This window comes from Metopolophium dirhodum, chromosome 4 (genome assembly GCF_019925205.1).
Source record: "Metopolophium dirhodum isolate CAU chromosome 4, ASM1992520v1, whole genome shotgun sequence".
Classification (NCBI taxonomy): domain Eukaryota; kingdom Metazoa; phylum Arthropoda; class Insecta; order Hemiptera; family Aphididae; genus Metopolophium; species Metopolophium dirhodum.
The window spans coordinates 39,196,993-39,217,820 of NC_083563.1; the positions used below are offsets into that span (position 1 = coordinate 39,196,993).

General features: G+C 31.5%; 1 protein-coding gene across 1 annotated transcript in view; it reads left to right on the top strand.

Moving 5' to 3' along the window:
• Positions 1 to 20,828, top strand: part of LOC132942739 (neuropeptide SIFamide receptor-like) — a 59,622-nt gene that overhangs the window by 21,374 nt on the left and 17,420 nt on the right. The gene's annotated exons all lie outside the window — the stretch shown is intronic.

Sequence of the window (20,828 nt, forward strand, 5' to 3'; positions counted from 1 at the left end):
ACAGTCAACACCCATAGTTTTCTTTTTTTATTGAAATTGCGCAACTGATATAGATCATTACAACAGATTACTTATGGTAACGTCAATCAGTAAACGACGCACATCAGCCAGTTATGTATATTCACGCCGGTTTTTCTAGAACACATCTACGGCCTTTATATTTACATAACACTTCAATCAAATGCGATTTCTATATCCTTAAATGCCGCAAGAAAATATTTAAAATAACTGCCTTCTACAATATTTCTGAAAACGGGAATTGTATAATAAATGCATATGGTACGGTTTAGAAAAAAAATACGTTTACAATGTTCTTAAAACGTCTACCGCGGTACACGTATTATAATATCAGTTACGTATTTAAAGGGGGAAGGGTTAGACGGACGATCCCCCTGTGTGGCACCTTTATTTAAGCGTATATTTATAATAATTATTGTTACATTATTTACTTATTTTTTTTTTTTACTCCCGAACGTCATTATTATGCACCGACGATCCATGTAACGATGAACAAAAAGGCACTGTGTCCTAAGTGCCGTGCCATGTTATTTTTGTAATAAAAACGTTTATATTTGTTGTTAAATTTGTTTTTCCTTTTATCTAATTTCATAAAATGCCATTACACTAAAATTGTTTATAATATTAAAAATATTAATATTTTTAATTTTATAAGTATAATAATAGTAAATAATACTGTAGTTTCACCTGTAGTTTCAACAATGTTGAGTATGAAAACTTATTTAATTAGAATACATTCAAGCATTGTTTTTGGTATACGCTTTAAAATTGCCCAATTTTATTAAACATATTGTTTTTATAATAATTATTACTAACCATAATATATTATATTACCGTTTTGAATAAATCAGTGGCTGTACAAAATTGAAATTTATATTATGATATTATGTGATACGAAAACGGTACATACTATTATTATGAGTTTACCATGGTAGAGTGGTCTTTACATTTAAAGTTGATAATTTTTTTTGTCTCATCCTCTAAATGAGTGCAAGCATTATAAAAGACAGTCAACAAGGTGCGTAAAACATTTGATCAATCGGACAAAGTTAACCCGTTAATATTTTAACTTTTAAATGTTTGTAATTATTTTGTAAGCTGTTAGACAAATTGAACTTTGTTGTAAAAGTAAATTAAATAGAACTAAATTGACAACCACATTTGTAATTTATTTTTTTTTATATATTATAATCTCAAATTGCTTGTGATCTATATTGACCTTAGTTTATAAAAACCTGTCTTTTCGGATATTTGAAATATTATTGGGTATCGAGTGGAAAAAGTGCAGGTTATTCGCTGCAATGAATTATTAAATAATTATTTATTATTCGTATGAAAATCGATTTTAATCGACTCTATAATATCAATTTTTTTAGTCCCACGGCAGTGTTCACCCGATACACACGTATATTTCTGCGCTTTTTACGATGTTGTAATATCAATTAATAAAACAATGACAAAATAATTGTTGACGACAAATTATTTTTATAATACACGATTTATCTTAAACTTCGTAATTATTAATATTCATACGTTGTATCATTGAGTATATTATATTGTATACTATCTATACTCAATGGTTGTATGTTATGTTTATAATTAATTTTTTGAGTTTATGATTCCGAGACTTAAATAAATAATATACATATTACAAGGAATTAATACGGTGATAATGTTGCTATGGTGTGAAACATTATTACAGTATTAGTTATATTGTATTAATATTATAATATACATATTATATATTATATCTCAGGTACGTGTGTTATCTTTTATTCGTTCTGTAATATCACGGAGTCCCACCATAATATATAGGAATATATAAGTATTTCGATTAATTAACAATGTGTATAATAATAATCCTTCTGCCTATTACATACGTCTGCCGAAGTAGTCTAGTGTTGCATGGCTTGCTCCGTGTATTTCTACCAGGTCAACGGTAAAGTAAAATAATTTATAACATTAATAACTGATAGGTATCAATATACACGTTAAATTGTACCATCGGTGTACTAATAGTGTCTAACATCTAAATCTTCTCATATAACGTCCGTTTGATATTGATCTGTCACGGGTCCCTGCAGTAGACAACAGTTGCAATGGTTACCATTGTGAAATGAAAACTGATGTGTTTTGTGATAATAATTTCTCTACAAAATAGCAAAATTGAAAATTAAAAAAAACCGTCACTCAAATTTAAGTTTTGCCAATGGTATTTTATTATATTATATTCGTCGGCATGACACATTTATTGAATTATATTATAATAACCCAACTCTATTCGGACAGATCCAATAACATTTTGGCATCCGGCCTATCTGAATCAGTGACATGTCCATTGTCGAATCAACGAGAGATTCACTTACTTCGGAAATTTCGTTTTATACGCCGATATAATATATTTATATAGTGGTGGTCACTAGAGCAAGTGTAATAATTTTCACAAAAAATTAATAATCCGTTGCTGCGAATGAAACAAATTTCACCTGCATGAGTGACGTACACTTTTAATGATGCATGTGTGGTTTTATTTTGTTATTTTTTTACTTTTCAGTGGGTACCATATTGTAACATAATTATTAATTAACGATGTTTTTTTTTTAAGTTAGAGTTCCTTATTAATTAACAATTATGCACAGTTGAAAATGTACTTTAATAACCTAACCTATACAAACCTATTCATCCAAACCGTATTATTGGTGGAATTTAAACAATACTCGGCCAAACGGTAAATAAATATAACAAGTATGAGACCATTCACCCAAACAGACCACGTTTTGGGTCGATTCCCTCGCAAATGGTTCATAATTATTGCTCTGAAGATAAATTTCAAAGTACTTTATTGTATGCGTTTGGTAAACAATAAATATATATATAACGTACAAGAACACTCGTTCGTCATATCGTTGAAATATATAATACGTGAGTGCGTATAATATAGAGCTCAGTGCACACAAAACAATAAAAACAACAACAACAACAACAACAGTCAACAATGAATTCACCATGAAATCATAATGCTCCAGTACGATAATAATAATATTATGTTATTACGATGAAATCCAAACGCGTATTTTGATTTGTCTGTTTTTTTTTTCCACAGACGGCGCGCACGCGTTAAGCTCGCATAAAATGCGTGAATATCGGACGTAATTCTGCTCTGTATTCGTTTTTCACGCACAAATTACATTATACTATGTAACGTTGAGAATGACAAATGATCACGGTTCCATCCCGAACGACCCACAACAATAAGTCTATATTATTACAGGGTCGGGGGAAAAAAAAATGACAGATTTTGGTGACCGGACACCGGACGTCGCCGTACAGTTATTGTTGTTATTCATCTTAGCGCGCGCCTTCTGACAGGAAGATAAACTTCTCGACGGAACGGTCGATATATTTTTATCTTTTGTATGTGCGAATTTCGGGAGGATTTATCGGATCATGTCGATTGTAAATAATATGCAAACCGACTCCGTGTCACCATTGGCCGTCGCAGCACTATAATATAATATATTTATATAAGTGTATACCGTTAAAGTGCGATGTTTAAATAGGTCAGCGGAAAAAGGCTATTTTAACATAGGTTTTTCAACCCGATGATCAGTTTTTAATTAAAACTGAATTTTACGATGACTTCGGCACCGTGTGAAATTAATACTGCGCCGTAAATCTGGTTTGATAATTGAACAGATGTATTGTAAAATAATGTATTGTATTATATTAAAATTAATGTTTGTGATGGTGAAATTTAATGCAAAATGTTAGCATAATGGACGAAAATTTCAGCAAATGTGAATAGATTAAAAAGGTTATATTCTAATTTTGATTCCGCATGGGTAGCCTTGGTCCTTATTTATAAAAAAAAAAACACTGCGAACAGCATTTCGGAACATAAGCTATACGATTCTATATTCATTTAGATAAATAAAAACCATATAATACGTACGAAGAGTTTGACATTTTTAAAACCGTTAATCACATTTTTATTTTATGAAATATGTTTATTTAATCATTTAAAGTTTTTATATTAGGTATAACATTACGAAAGGCTTTTTTTTGAGGCTAATTTGTATCTATATTTATTTTAATTGTTTCTGTGTTTGGATAATATATTGTAGTTATGCAATTATGTTTTTAATGCTTTCATTGAACGTTTGAACTATGGTGAAAATCATAATTTTACACAATTTCCTTTACATTTTTTGTCAATATCTATAAATTATATTTTGAAATACTGCTTTAACTATAACATAAATATAATTCATGGTTGAATACGATAACGAGGTATATTGTTTGAAACGATTCACCAGTCAGTAAGAATCTAAAAAAAAAAATGTTTCATTAATTACTTTGTTCAATTTGTTTTATAGACGTTATAGCTTAGATTTTAACTAAATTAGTCAATATTTTGAAAAATTGAAAATTATTTTATTGCTAAAATATATTATATTATATTATCTTAATAGAATGTTCCTTTCGATTTATATATATATTTATACATATATGTTATATTTATATAATATATTATATTATGTCATGGTTTTTTTTCTCTCAAGTTAGTAAACATTTTAACGGAATATTGGATACTTCAACATAAAATTTCGAATTTTCCTCACGGACTCAAAACGGTTACTATACAAATTTAACTAAGATCTCGGCCTAATTGTATATTGAACAAATAAACAATCTGTAGATATTATATTATTTTTAATATAGTACATTTGCACAGCTTGTTACAAAACATATTATGTATAAAGCTGTCAGCGGCGTACGTTTATAGGTGAAAGGATACGATACCTACGAAAATGTGTACAAATGACATTGCCTCGCAGTTGAATCATTGGGAAATATCGGCGAATCCCCATCAAAACGAAAAGAATCGACAAGCATTGGTCCAGGAGCACTTCGAGAAGTTATCTGATCTCTTGGCAGGCAGCGTACATGTAAATTTTGAAGTGGTTCGCGATGCGAATCATTTTCTCGCAGACGCTGCAGTGGAAGTCGATCGCCGGATCGTGGACCTCAAGGGCATGGAAAAACTCACGGAGCTCTGTTCGTTTTTGAGAAAGAACGTGGACGATCTGAAATCCGTTTTCAATAAAAGGCGTCGCACGAGAGGCGGGTATTACACCGAATCGGAAATCGCCGATCTGGAGCCGGAACTAGGGTCGTTGCACGAAGACGTTTGGCGAATGATGGAGACGCTCAACAGTATCACAGGAAACCAACGGGAAATCAAACAAGTGTTGAAAATGTACACTGAATACGAGTCCCGGTACGTGAGACTCAGGTCGTTGAACAAGAGCGCAAGACTTCGTTACCAAGCGAGCAAAACCAATAACGATACTAAAGACGATGGATTTAATGTAGGAATGTGCGAAATAATTTTAAAATGGGTGCTCAGTTGTCCGTTCATTAATACGCAAGACAAAAATATAAAACGTAAGTGATATGTGTAGTGAAACTACTTGGCCGAGAACGGAAATAATGTTTTCATGATTGTTTGATAATAGTATATAGATACTATAGGTCTATCTAGTATTATTTTGTATTGCTATCTTATAGTATTTATCGTGTAACAAATCTTTATTGGCTTATACATTTATTAATATATTATTAACAATATTATCACTGGGTAACAGATTCAAACGTTAGCTAATATTTATTATCATATATATTAGAATTATACATTTATAATTTGATAAAAAATATGGGTGCAATTTATATATAATTTTTTAATAGAACAACACCACTGCTTAACATATTTTTTATAACTAAAACATACATAAAATATTTTTGTTATTTTATAATACATATTATACTATACTATACTACTATTTTTATCTTATATTTTAAATATAATAGGTACACCTAATCAGTAATTCGTAATTACCCAATTATGTAAAATTACATTTTGGAAAAACTACAATTCAGTGCCGTAGTCCGGATTATACTAAATATTAACCGCATACAAAGCAAACATTTAATTTCGTTAAATAATTCAATAATATTCAAAATTTATAAAAAAATTAATAGTTATCATAATAATATAGCCACAGATAATATCAATACATTTACCATCGATATACCTATTCTCCTTATTTTTCTATCTATATATTTTGACTGCGTCTTTGTAACTTTTCACATTTTTATTTTTTGAGTACATAATATTTATAACTAGGTATATTATGACTTAGAAGTATATCGGTTATAAGACTTATTAAATGTATTTGCTTGGTAATTATACTGAGATGAAAGTCGTTTCAAATTCGCATTATCTTATATTATGACGATTTAAAAATATGTCAACGATCGAATTACGTACATCATTATAGCTGCAGAAGCCGCGGAGGGCGACGTGACGGTCGATCGTGGTCCCTTGGTTCTCGGGGGCAAAGAGAAGCTCGTAAGGCTCTGCTCGTTTTTGAGAACGAACGTGATCGACCTGATAAACTATTACGATATAGTCAGGCGACGTGCGAGTGGTGCGTACTACACCGAATCGGAGAACACCGACCTGGGGTCGGGGCTGCGGTCGCTGAAAGACGACGTGGAGAAGCTGTTGGACACGGCGAACGACATGACCGGATACCGTAGCGAAATCAAACATGTGTTGGACATGTACTCGGGACAAGAGGCCCGGTACAGAGCCCTCAGATTGCTGAACAAGGGTGCGACGCTTCGACATCAGATCGAAGACGGTACCGTAACGGTGCCATAACGATTTACTCGACTCGGACCGGTGCAACGGAACTTACAAATGGGTCGGTGGTTGTGCGTTCACCTGGTCGGTGCAAGACAAAAACGTAAATCACACAAGATTTTAAGAATAATTATAATAATTATAATATTTGCGAAAATATTCTACGCTGGTCATAACGCGCGTAGTGCACCTATACACTATTGAAATATCAGGTATATATTATATATATATATTTATTTTTTTTTAAATTGTTTTATCGATCTAAAATAAACTTCGGCTTCATAGCAGGCCAGTAGATGCGTACAATTTTTTTTTAACTTAAACTAATTCTTTTTCTTTTTTTTTCGATTATATACGAGAGAAGTAATCCGCTACGCGCATGCAGACTGACGGCGGCGATCGTTCCGAGGACCCTTTACAACATGATAACTAGGTATTAATAGTATTACTATATGACGTTGCCGTTATCGTGTAATGTCGAAATGTCAAATAGGTGTGGGATGCGCGGATTCGACCGCGATTTGGTCTGGACCATGTCGGGAAACGGGTTACATGTCTCGTGGCACGGAGTACAGTATATCATTTATTATAATATACACAGCTGGTGTAACAGCTATAACTGACTTTTGGAATACGTTTTGTTCTAATTAATAATTAATTTTTTTTTATATATATTATAATTTATAGTCACTTGCGCAATGCGTCATGTAATCACTTTAACTGAAAATAAAAAAAATAAAAAATTTTATTTAAATTTATTTGGATATATTCAAAATAGCCAATTTGTGAATCTGATTATTAGAACAATTTTGATAGGTAGTAAAAACATCTATATAAGTCAAGTAGTTTATTTTTTAGAATTTTTTAAAATATCAATATTTTTTAATTAAATGAATTTGGAACGTAATACATTTTTTCAAAATATTTTTTTTGGAAATTTGCTGACATGAGTATACTTCTTAAATTACATATTGTTAAAGAAAATCGAAGTAGTGTTACTGCCCCAAACGGTAATGACAGACATAAAAATGAAACACACGTCATTGTAAAATCAATACATTCATTGCTCCACTCAGATTCTGATAAATAAATGAGCAAAATCGGTCCAGCCATTTTCAATTGATTAGCAACGAAAATGTTTTAAATTTAATTTATAAATATACTGTTTTATATTATAAATGAGGGTAATCTGTAACCAAACAAAATTGAATTAAACAATATTTATCATATTTTAAATATATTCGTTTTGCGTGATTCAAAATTAAGTTCATGTTTGAGCTACCCTTTAGCTGCCTAACTATAAAGGTTGAAACATCGCGCTACAAGCCCACTCCAAGACTCAACGAATCTATTGGTATAACTTTTATCTCGATCAGTCATGTCGTTCAAGAGCTTCACGATTAATAACCTAATACACTCAAGAATTATATACATAAAGATTATAGACCCGAAAGACCAAAAAATATATTGTCCGCCTGTTTTGTTTCATTTGCCACTATAGCCGTGAACAAAGGGCAGCGCGTTATCTGCCTACACAATAATGGCTACAGAAATTATACAGTATAGGTACACGCGTAGTTCTGTCGTTGAGAAATGTGACGTCTAATATATTATTATTATAATAATATATATATATATATATATATATATGTATAATAATGTATAGTTCTGCCGCCGTTGTTCTTTTTGCAGTGAAATCCCGCTGTGGGTGGTTGGGCCTTCGTCGAGGGTTTTCAATTATTATTTTCTGGTGAAAATTACAAATCATAAAAAAAGTTCAATTTTCTTTTGTACAACGAAACCAAACGCGGGCGTGCTGGTCAAAGTTTCTCTTCGGTGAATTACATTACCGTCGCACGGCAAAAAAAAAATAAAACAAAATATAAGATGGACCGAAAAGAAATTTCCAACTAATACCAAGATGGGTACGCGCGCGTGTACTAATTATATAGTTGTGTGCACGGAAAACGAGTTTCGGTGGAGAATATGAACTTTTTTGTGTATACCAATATAGAACGTTCCTAAACAAAAACTGTTCACCGTCGTTGGTCTACAAAATATTGCACACCACGTATACTAATAGAAGGGTGGTTTTTTTGGTGCTGGGGGGGGGGGGGGGGTGCAGTATATTTGCACGCGTATTGCTATACTGACGATTTAATATAATAACGTATTATAATAAGGGTGTCACAACGAATTAGTCCACTGAAATAATTTTGTTTGATACTAAATTCTTCAATTTTTTGATTTTTTTTTAAATCATTACCATTTACCGTTATGACATTTTCGGAATAATAAGAATTAAAATAATTAAACATTATCATTGAAAACGTCACATATATTATTTTTATTGAAAGTTGAAATATTACATAATATTATATTATCCGTATCGGATATATCGCAAAATATGATTAATATTCCTCGACGTTGATAGTAATAAACATTACATTTTTTGGGAAAATAGCTACTGCGACGACCATATAATATTATGTGGTATAGGTACCTATACTTGTAAGTACCTATACCACATAAGTGTGTATAGCGTCGCTGTATGGAATTTTAAAATTAAGCTTAAAACAAAAACCTAGTCGTGCGTGCACACAGTCTTATTACGGCGATATACAGCGCGGCGGCATCTCCCAGTACCATAATAATATGTGTACTGTGTACACAATAATATGATGATGATGATAATAATAAAAATGATTAGAATACCATTATATATTATTGTACATTATATTTTAATAATATTATTATTATATTATATTTATATCATAATAAATTATATTATAATATCACATTTGTATATTATTATAAAATTATACGAGTTTCCGGAGGACTGCCTCGTGATCACTGCTGGTGATCATATTTTATTCAACGACTCAGACAGCAGCTAGCGAGCACGCGCGTGTGCATTGTCCGTCGTTTGTTATTACTGCGAGCGCTGTGTGTGCACACCGGAAGTGAGTTCCACTTGACCGGAACACGACAACCGCGCAGATATTATGAAACTTTTATGCACCCACCACGGGTTCGAACCGGCCACCGTGGTAAGATCCGGGTCGAGTTGATAGCTATATTATTATATTTTGCTCGCTCGTAATTTTTCTCCTACCGCACCACGACAATAATAACAATATTATATTGGCCTTATGCGAAGGTTCAATCTTGTTGGGCACACTCAGGTATTCTATTTCTGCAGCAGTGCTTCTTTCAGACAGTATACTCTCATCGTCGTCAACTGTTATCTCGATCGAGAAATACAACAACTATAATTCACTGGCTGTATTATTATCTGTGCACAATTTTTCAATTTCAATTACGCGGTGGTTTAAATAGTTTTTCTAATTTATTCAAAAGCATAATAATATTATAATACTTTGAAAAAAAAACTATTAGAGACTGTACGGGGGGGGGGGGGGGGGTGATCCGTTTAACGTAAGACTCATTTTTTCAGAAAACAGGAACGTTTTTGGAAATTTTGATGTGCATAAATTTAACCCGCTATAAATTAAAATTTTTGGAACAAATTTATGTTTTTACCCTTTTTATTGACAACTTAGAATAATTTTAATTTTAAATTCCTAAGCAGAATATTTTTCAGAGTATTTTGGTCTATGAAAATCAAATTTTGAACTAGTACCTTATACTTAATTAACTTTACCTATAGGTAGATTTTTAAAGTTATAAATCATAAGCCACTATTGTTCAAAATCTAATTTTTATGTATTAAAGTACTCCAAAAAATAATTTGCTTTGGACTGAGAAATCGAAATGCATGATAAAATAGTAATAGGGCATAACCTTTTTTTAAAAAAAAATTGTTTACAAACGGTTTAAAATTATATAAATCAATTCATTTCTAAAAACGTTAGTAGTTTTTGAAATAATGAGTAACTTGCGTAAAATTGATCATCCGGTAGAACCAATATTGTGGTACAGTTGCGTTAACGTCTGTATCTTAGCTGAAGCTCTCAAGGGTTGATACAATATTTTGAGATTTTCGTGAAAAAAATTCTCTTACTGATGTAAAACTAAAAAACTTAAAAGTCATGCTATGATAAAATTATAGTAAATAATTTGTTTTTTTTTTTTTTCAAAAATCACGTGTTACTACTATTTAACAATTACACAAAACGTTACCAATATGGTGTTCCGTTCAAATTTATCGATCCGTGTGAACATATTATTACAATATCAGTTAATTGCCACGCTTTGATATCTTAAAGTTTCATTTATGATATACCTACGTAGGTATTATACAACAACGATAGGTAGTAAATGATAATATTTTTTTTTTAAATTGTTGACAATAATTATTATAATTTGTTAGTATTTGAGTGTTTCTATCCGCGACCAGTCACCCGATTTGGGAGACGTGGTCGAGCCTTTTACTATAACACGTCTTTACATATAATAAGATAATGAGGTTCGTCGTAATAATGTTCGACGTTATACATATCTATGTATAACATATACCTCTGCGGTCATAATATATAGTTTTATTTTTTATGGCAGCCAGTTTGGCCGGTTTTCCAAACCGCGTGTTACGACACCGTCGTCGCCGTCGTCGTCTCACCAGAACGCACAGCAGCCATACGTTCGTTCGGTCCAGATAAAAAATACTAATAATATTGACGGTATTATCAATAAATTGTGTAGTATCGATAAAATCAGTTGTAAAACGAGAAACAAAATAGTTCACAGCGGCGGCGGCGGCGTACACGTGAGCATAACTTTCCGTCACGACTTTCGTACACGACACGAAAAGAAAACATGGTTTTCGTCGATTGATTTTTAAAAAAAAAATCGTCGTCCATTTGATATTGCTGTAGGTACCTATTTTTATTTATTAGTTTTCGACTCGAACCTATTAAAAAACAAACATACCACGCAACATTTGCGTATATGATACCATCTGGTATCTGGTAGGTACCTTCAATGCAAAACATTCATATAAAAGAAAAAAAACTAATATTTTATCGAGACTGTTTAACTGGTGTTTATATTAATGAGTAATAAATAATAATATTATAAACCATGACTTGATTACAATATTATAATATTGTGACGAAATGCATAATTCTTTAAAACCTCATTAATTATATTATTATTTAGGTTTCAATTTTATATAATTTACGAAAAAACCTTCTGCAGCCAATAACTAATAAGTCATACACTCATAATTACGCAATTTTATTATTCACACTCAAATTACGTAACGAAATCAAATAAAATGTATTTATTCATACTAGTGTTAAATATTTTATCAAACTAGGGGGTGTGAGATGTGACTAAAATATCAAAATGTCTAAAGTTACAAATTAATTTTAATGGACCCCCTAAAATAGCCTATCATCTGTATTCCCAGTCATCCTAAGACTCCAAGTACAATTTAAAATTAAAAAAACAATATTTAATGAGAGCGTTGTACTTGTTTTGTTTTATAACAACGAACGCAACATCACAGTCGCTATTTAAAACCGATCTTGTTTTTTTGTAATTTGTACTACTAGTTATCGTACTCTAATAATAATTACTTACTGATAATTGATAAATATTTCCAAATGTGAAATCTGATTACAATGTACAAGGTTTAACTTTAACGTTTAAACACTACACTGGAAATATAATTTTTTCCAATATAATAGGGACTGGTACCATTTTTATCGCAGACCGGCGGTTGAGAACCACTGATCTAGATAACGCACAACTCTGCTCGTCATGACGTGACATAGGTACAAGTATGTAATATAATTTATCTATGTAATATTATTAATGATTATTAACAACAAAAATATAATTAATAATAATACTTATATAAACTGTTAATTAACTATACTTTATCTAATCAAATCATAACTATTTGTTCAGTAGACATTTATATTATTGAACAATAAATGTGTAAAATTTGGAAATTAAGATGGAATAACGATAAAAAGCTATGAAAATTTAATAAAATATCTAAAATGAGAGGAAAATGACTTAAAAATCTAAATAAATGTAAAATAATTTAAAACCGATTATCAAAATCAAATAAGGTAATATAATATTACTAGCTGATGCCGTGCACTTCGTTATTCGTTAAATGTACAAACTGTAAATGACTCAAACTTTCTTCAATGCGTTATATAATATTCGGTGTATGATGTTCTAGATTTATCTTAACTTTTCTGTTGCCCGGAATAAAAATTCTGATTCGCAGCGGTATATTATCAGGTAGGCAATCTACCTGCGATAGATCGTGGACCCCGTGCTGCTTGTACATAAGTGTATGATTTAACTCTTAAGTAAGTTATACCAAGTTTGTCTATTTTACTTAATTCCACCTACGGTGGATTAATATAATCAATTAATACAAAATCCTAACCTAACCTAACCGTACTAAAATCCAATGAATAAAAAAAAACCAAATTTAATTCTTTTTAAATTAGCCTATCTTCTTCCCAGAGGTCTAATATACACACAAACATTCATTTTTATATATATACATTGACAAAAAATAATAATACAAATCAACAAACATGCCCGATACATACACTATTATTATTTTTATTTTTTATTTTTCCTTCGTAAAATCACAAATTCTCCTCCTTATATCTCAAACCTAACTTTACACACCGATCTAAAAATTAAAACAGTCCACGACGAAGCAGTAACTTTTTACAAATGATTCCACTCAAAACTCCCTTCTCATACCAACCCCCTCATTTCAAATCTTGCCACTCTCAAAATTCCTGGGAACCCTCCCAGGAGGCTCAGAAGGAAACGGTGTTGAGATCATCTCAATGAGTAATATAAAATCTAAAGTATAGCAATATATATAAAAAAAATAAATCATCAATGAGGGTAGTGTTACCACTGGATGACTCTTTCCATCAAGTACTCATGTATTATATTTTCTATCATCACATATTCGTATTGTTTCTAAAAAAACAGATTGTATATACCGTATAAAAAATAAAAAAACTTTTTTCTGGACAACCCTTATCACTTAGGGTGATATATATATATATTATAGATATTAGAGGTCTAATTTACACACAGACATTCATTTATATAATATTATTTATATTGACAAAAAGTAATAATACAAATCAACAAACATGTCCGATTAACCAATAGCAACCAATATATAATACACTATTATAATTTTTTTTTTTATTTTTTTCTGGCAAACAACCCTTATCTCTTAGGGGTATGAAAAATAAATAGTAGCCGATTCTCAGGCCTACTGAATATGCATATGAAATTTCATAAAAATTGGTCAAGCCGTGTCGGAGGAGTATGGTAACTAACATTGTGACACGAGAATTGTATATATTAGATAATACGGTTGCACCAAAAATATTCTAAACGAACACGAATGTAGTTAATGTCGTATATTTTAAAACGGTATTTGCTAGGCGCTCACAAATTCACACACCAAACATAATATTACATATTATAATACTGAGCATTACATAAATTAACTGCTGCACTGTTAAGGTTTCAAACGGTTTTAGTCAAACGACCGGTTGAATCGCAGCAGGAGTTTGGAATCGATCATAACATCCACTTCGTACACGGATGAAAACTGCCATGTTTTAACGAGCGGCGTTCAATGCAGTCGTAGATGATCCACGACATGAATTACCCGACAACCTAATTCCTTGCATTTCCGCTCTGTCCACCGAAATGTTTGCCCAATTTTAATAATTGTTTGCTGCCCCCCCACTCAGCGAATTTGCACTTTCGAAATCGCTTCGGTACGTATAACGTATTTATATTAATTCAGCATGACTGGGGTCGCGTTTGAGCGCGTCGCCACCAGCACGTCATTGCGCCATTCGATTCATCATTAATTTATATAGTGATTTCGGCCATGTGGGCGCCAATAGTGCAGGACTAGGGTGTGGGGCTTGGACCAAAACGTTGGAATTAAGCCCTACTCCTCTCTATCTACCACAACATTGTATTATACCGTGATTTATTTCGACTGTCCGGCGAATGTGCACTCATTGTTGAAACCAAAAAATAACAAATGTAGTGCTCAAATGGCGTCCAATTCCAATCACTTTACTCCTAATGTTCGATACTATTTGTGTTGTCGCGTCACGGTCGATTATCAGGATCAATGCGGTCACCGCCAGCATCGACCGTGGTATCGATCTATAACCGATTAGCGATTACCACTACCACCCACCTGAGATATCATTGACGATCGTGAACGGCTCATGTGTTGCTGTTAAAATAGTCCGCTGTCTGTCTTTCCGCAGTTCCACCGTTTACGACATGCACGAATTTATAATCACGGTATGGTTTTTGTTTTTTGTGCGTCGTCAATCGTCCGTTTAGTAAACGATCGATATAGTCGGTTCAATGTGTACACAACCGTTGTATGTTTGTATCATAACTTCGGTCATAGCAGAACGACGGAAGTATTGCGCGTTCCTTAGAATATCTTTAGTACTTACACAAAGTTAATGAGACAAGAACAACTCGTTTGAATTTTGATTTTGATATTTTAGAAATATTATCCACTAAAATAGTTTACAAAAAGGTTCTCGTTTGAAAAACAGAAGTTTGTATATCCACAGGACACTCCTTAGGCAGTACAAAATATTCGAGTATTCAAAAAAAAGTTCTTTGAGTATATTATTTGAAAATTCTAAAATCCAGATTTTGAATAACTGCATTGTTGAAGAAAAAAGGGATTGAGCATGCTTCGTATCCTATACCCTTGCTCCTTCCTGCATATTATAATATGTAATATCAATGTATGTTTATATTATATACGTTTAGGTAACGCATGATATATTGATAAAGAGAAAAATAAAACTGTGACACGTTTCTGTACCTATATTATTATGTGTATATATATATATATTACCGTGTAATAATATTATTTAATGCAGACGGCCGAGAACGGAAAACACTACGCGGATAACTCGACTTTGGGAGACGTGATGTCGTTATTGCCCGAATGCGAGTGTAAATATTTTATTTTTCTCACGTTTAAATGAAACGCACGAGCGTACATTTTTAACGGTCTCGAAATAGCCTATGTAACGAACACAAAGGTAGGGATATGGAGATCGGTAGCCGTCCCAACTTAATTTCCAAGCTACCCGAAAAATGTCTACGTTTGACGACGAATGAATTTGAAACGATTTGTTGTAATTTTAAAATTATTTATAAAAAGTAAAAAGTTTTTTTTTTCAGTCGATTAAGTTAGTCTCTATTCAATAAAAAGTTAAGTTCTATAGATTATTTATTTTCGCTTCTTCATAGAAATATTATGATTGATTATCATGATAACTGCCAATATGTTTTAGGTACATAATATCTATAATTACTGTATAATTTCACAATAATAAGTATAATATAGGTACATATTAAAAGGAATAAAAAAAATTCGAAAAATTATTATTGGCAAGCGTGTGATTGCCCGAATTTGTTTATCCCTTTTAAATGACGCTATAGTTTGAGCTAAACAAATTCATTCCGTCCCTCGAGTTCCTCCGTTACAATTTGACAACATTTTTTCCTTTGACCGAACTACATGAACATATATTTATGTTTTTCTGTATAATATGCGTATATTATGTTATTATGTTATGCGAATATTAGATTATTTTTATAAATTCTGTTATTTTAGCACAATAATATTTCACAATCATATTATGTTGTATCCGCTCAACTGCAGAAGTCGACTTGTTGCCGTACATTTGAAGATCTATTATAATATATATTTAATGTGTTCACTCTTGAGTAGAAACGTCATTAATTAGAACTAAATGATTTTTGTGCGGTAAACAGAACTTATAGTAAGGTGTTAGTCACGTACGAAACAGTGACACGAGACCGTTAAAATAATTAATGGATTTCGGTAAATGTAATTTTCGAGAATAACTATTATTATTGTTTCGCTGTTAGTTTAACTAGTTTAAGAAACAATAGTTTGTAATATAAATTTGTGTTGATGTTGTATTTAGATTGTGTATACATTTACCATAAACTGCTTGGTCTGAAAACGGTGCTTTAGCTTTTATTAATGAATCGAATGTTGTATCGGTAAATAAAAAACTACAAAATATGTAGGCCATTAATTAATATAATGGCTTGGTGTGGCCAGTCAGTACACTCAACTGCGGAAATGCTCTGAGTGTAAGTATCGGCCAGTGTTGCTAGCTCCCGGATGGGTGACCACCCCGGATTTTCAGCTACAATCCTTGCCACACTACAAACGTGTTACAACTCGTATGTTCCTCCCCCTACAAACAAACAAAAACAGCTAATAGCCATAGTTACCGGGTTTAAGATCAATAATAATAAAAAAAAAAAAATAAATATTTAATAAAATTTTGTCATCCTTAATAGTCACCTACTCAAATCGAATGAATCCTCCTGGCCACTTTTTGTAAAATATGTATAAATATAACACATTATGGTTCCTTCTATGCATTTTGTTTTATTATTTTAAAATTTCACAATATAAACTTTTACTGAGAAGATGTGAGTATTTTAAACATCTAGGTTCGCTAAATTTTGTTTAAATCATTAAAATAAGTTTCTCGATAGTAACACAATAATAATAAAAATTTGGTACTTTTCTAAATATAACTGCTTGAAAACGATGAAATAGATATCTATCGTAGCTTGGCCCGGCGAAATGGCTGAAATCAATCAACGTGATTGAGAATAAGCAACAATCGATGCCACTAGTTCTCGGATGGGTGACCATCCGGGTTCGTAGTGCGCAAATTTTTTGCCACACATACACGTGTTCCTAACCGACCGTACCAACCCTACTAACCTTACAGGCTAATGACGTCAGTCGTCGAAGCATTAAACTAAATAAAAAAAAAAGAAAGAAAAAAAAAGTTATCCGTCAATAATCATAATTATAGTTTACGATTTGTTTTTATGAAATGTAATACAGTCGATTTATTATAATGATATAATATATTATATTATGGAAATGAACACGTGTATAAAATAATATTAACCACATATTTTATTAATGGCAAATGCATAGCCATTAATTATGAAACAATTATAATGTTTCGTGACTGACATTTTGAGCGAATATCGTGTGACATGCAATATTTGAAGTCAGTATTCCAGTCATTTCCTTTCTAATGATGATAGAAAAACAAATTCTTTATTAACGACACCTCAGCATCGTCTCGATGTATTATTTAAAATTATAAACGCATAAAAACAATTTATAAGCTAATGTTTCTACTATCAACATGTTTGTATGAACTAACAATATTATTATATAGTTTGAATAGATGTCGTGTGAATTTTTCATCGATTGTCAAACAAGTTAAACGATAATTAATATATTACCCTGAATGGAAAACTTATTTACGAGATATTATTATTCTCGTCACAAAAATGGATTTTCAGGTATTGTATCATAAAACGTTTTTAATAAGGACTAAGCAGAGTTATATATTACTTCAAATATAATTATACAGTGAAACTTCTATATGATGAACTTACATTTAACGAATTCCTCTATATTACGAATTGTTTTGTTCCCCATGAGACTTTATTATATGGAAGTTTTACTGTATGCAGTTATATACGATTTTGACTATAGGTACTTATAAAACACTTCTACTATTATTTATTCCACGATTCATTAATAATGATGCTACGACTTACGTTTTATGGCTGTTTTTCTTATCGTACATAATCATTAACGTGTCTAAATTATTATTCGCAACTAACTTGGTTGATTGATGGCCAATAAAATAATAGCTACTAAGATTTATTTTAGTGGAAATAAAAATTCATTCGGATAAGGCGGCGTGCTAGTTATTAATATTATTAAAATATAATAAATAATAATAATATGTGTTTTAGCTGTTCAACGTCCAACATATATGGAAATAATCACAAACATACTATAAAAAAATGTTATATTTTGTTCGACCACATTCCATAACAGTATGGGTTTAACGTGTTTAATTACACGCCGAAAAAATATATCGACTTCCATCGCAGTTGGGTCAAGATCGCTGCAGTGTATTTTTTTTTTAACACGACGTAAGATAATTAATTAACATTCGATCGTTATTATAATATACCGATGGTCACCTTGATCTAAATAACACACAAAAACACGGCCAGACGTTAACTGGTTAAAAAAAAAATATAGGGAAAACCGTCGACGTGAAAGAAAAACCGTTTCCAACCGAAACAGACGCGATTTATAAAAAAAAAAAAATAATAATAACAAGATTCATCTCTGCAGGCTATAATAACGATATAGTGCCTATCACGGCAGATATACGTTCTGTCGATGATAATTTCGTAAAGCGTTTGTTATTATTTTTTTAGTAAGTAAGTATTATTTTTTTCAGTATAATATCGTAATATAATAATTTATTGGACATCCGCGAAGTGATTGCAACACGTAATAGCACGCTATGCAACGGCGTATTGGTGATCGGAAAGATTTATATGCAGGCGCGTTTCGCCAGTTTACTTGGTGCCGTCGGAATATGGGTCATCGCGGCAAACTCGAAAACCCACGAAAATATATCGTGCTGTACGGGATGACTCGACGCGTTTATCCTCATGGACTGCCACCCCTGCACCCGTTTCGTATAAAAACATAATACATTTTTATGCCTATAACACCTATTACACGGCTGTACGCCTGCGTCAAAACTTCACACGGTATTGAATCATTTCTCCGATCACTTCAAATGGATGCCAATATTTTTTCGAATTAATCGTTCGAAGTCAATGGACTGGAAAAACAAAACTGCTAAAATTTGGAAAAAAATGTATTGATTCCCAAGTTATTCTAAAATTGAAAAATATTTGCATTTTTTTTTTATTGATCGGACATCATCAGTGGGTCAATTTCACGGACATCGACATTTTACTATATAATTATGCATATCATTGTATTTCGTATGTTCGATGAAACAAATAGACGACTCAAATTTTAAAATAGGTACCTATTAAAGAAAATAGTTCGTGTGGAAATCGCCTATATATTTCTGGTGCCTATACTAGGCTGACGAAAAACCACTTGCACGGATTTGTGAAGATATTGTAGCTCTTTAATTACTTCTACCTGCCTATAACAATATTTGATAATATGGCCAAAAATCATATCGATAGATATCACTGTGAATATGAGAAAATACTTCCCGCTAGTGCTGATTATATATAGTACGATAACGTTGCCCGTTGTTGTTAGTATTGTGGAACGATAAAATAAAAGAGGGTATATCGTATAGACGTATAGTATCTATACAAAATATTTTTTTTAATTTAAAGTTGAACATTAGTATATATATACATATATATATTATATAAGTATACATTTGAAAAGACTAGAATATTGTAAAATAAATTACATATCCGTTGCAAATTATGCAGGGTGATTCCCCAAGAATCTCTCTAATAGTTCGACCATATCATTTCCATTAATAATGCATTTAATTTTTGTTTTTTTAGTATGTTTAAATATATTCAGATATTACTTTTCAAATTTGTCGTACTACTATAACTTATAAGTATGTATAACCACAGGACACTTTGTAAGTAGCTTGAAAAATCTCAATGATTTCAAAATATTGTTTTTAAAAATTCCAAAAATCAGATTTTCAATAAGTGTAAAAAAGGGATTAATCACTAATCATTCTTTGTAAATCATCTTGTATATGATTTGTTATAGATATAACACGTAATATTTAAAACAGACATGCCAAACGAGGTCGAGTCCTGTTTGCCTAAAAAATAAAAAACGTGTAGTTTTCTATCTCGTCGAGAACGAGAAAAAATAAATCGATATCGTTGTGATGCCACAACAGGTGGACTACAGAATAATAATAAAATATAATATCTTATTGTGTATAATCTAGCACTAGGTGGAGTATTATATTCGCTGGTTATTTTTGAAAATGTTCGGTTTTTTAATGGTGTCGTAGTACGGTGGCTGTTCAGTTTCTTAAAATATGGTATATGATCATTAGTTCAATTTTATTTATAATGTAATAGAATAAAAATGTGAAAAGATAAATGAAAAATGAAAAGTAAGATTTAAAGAATACTGAATAGTAATATAATAGGGATATTGTGTAGTGTA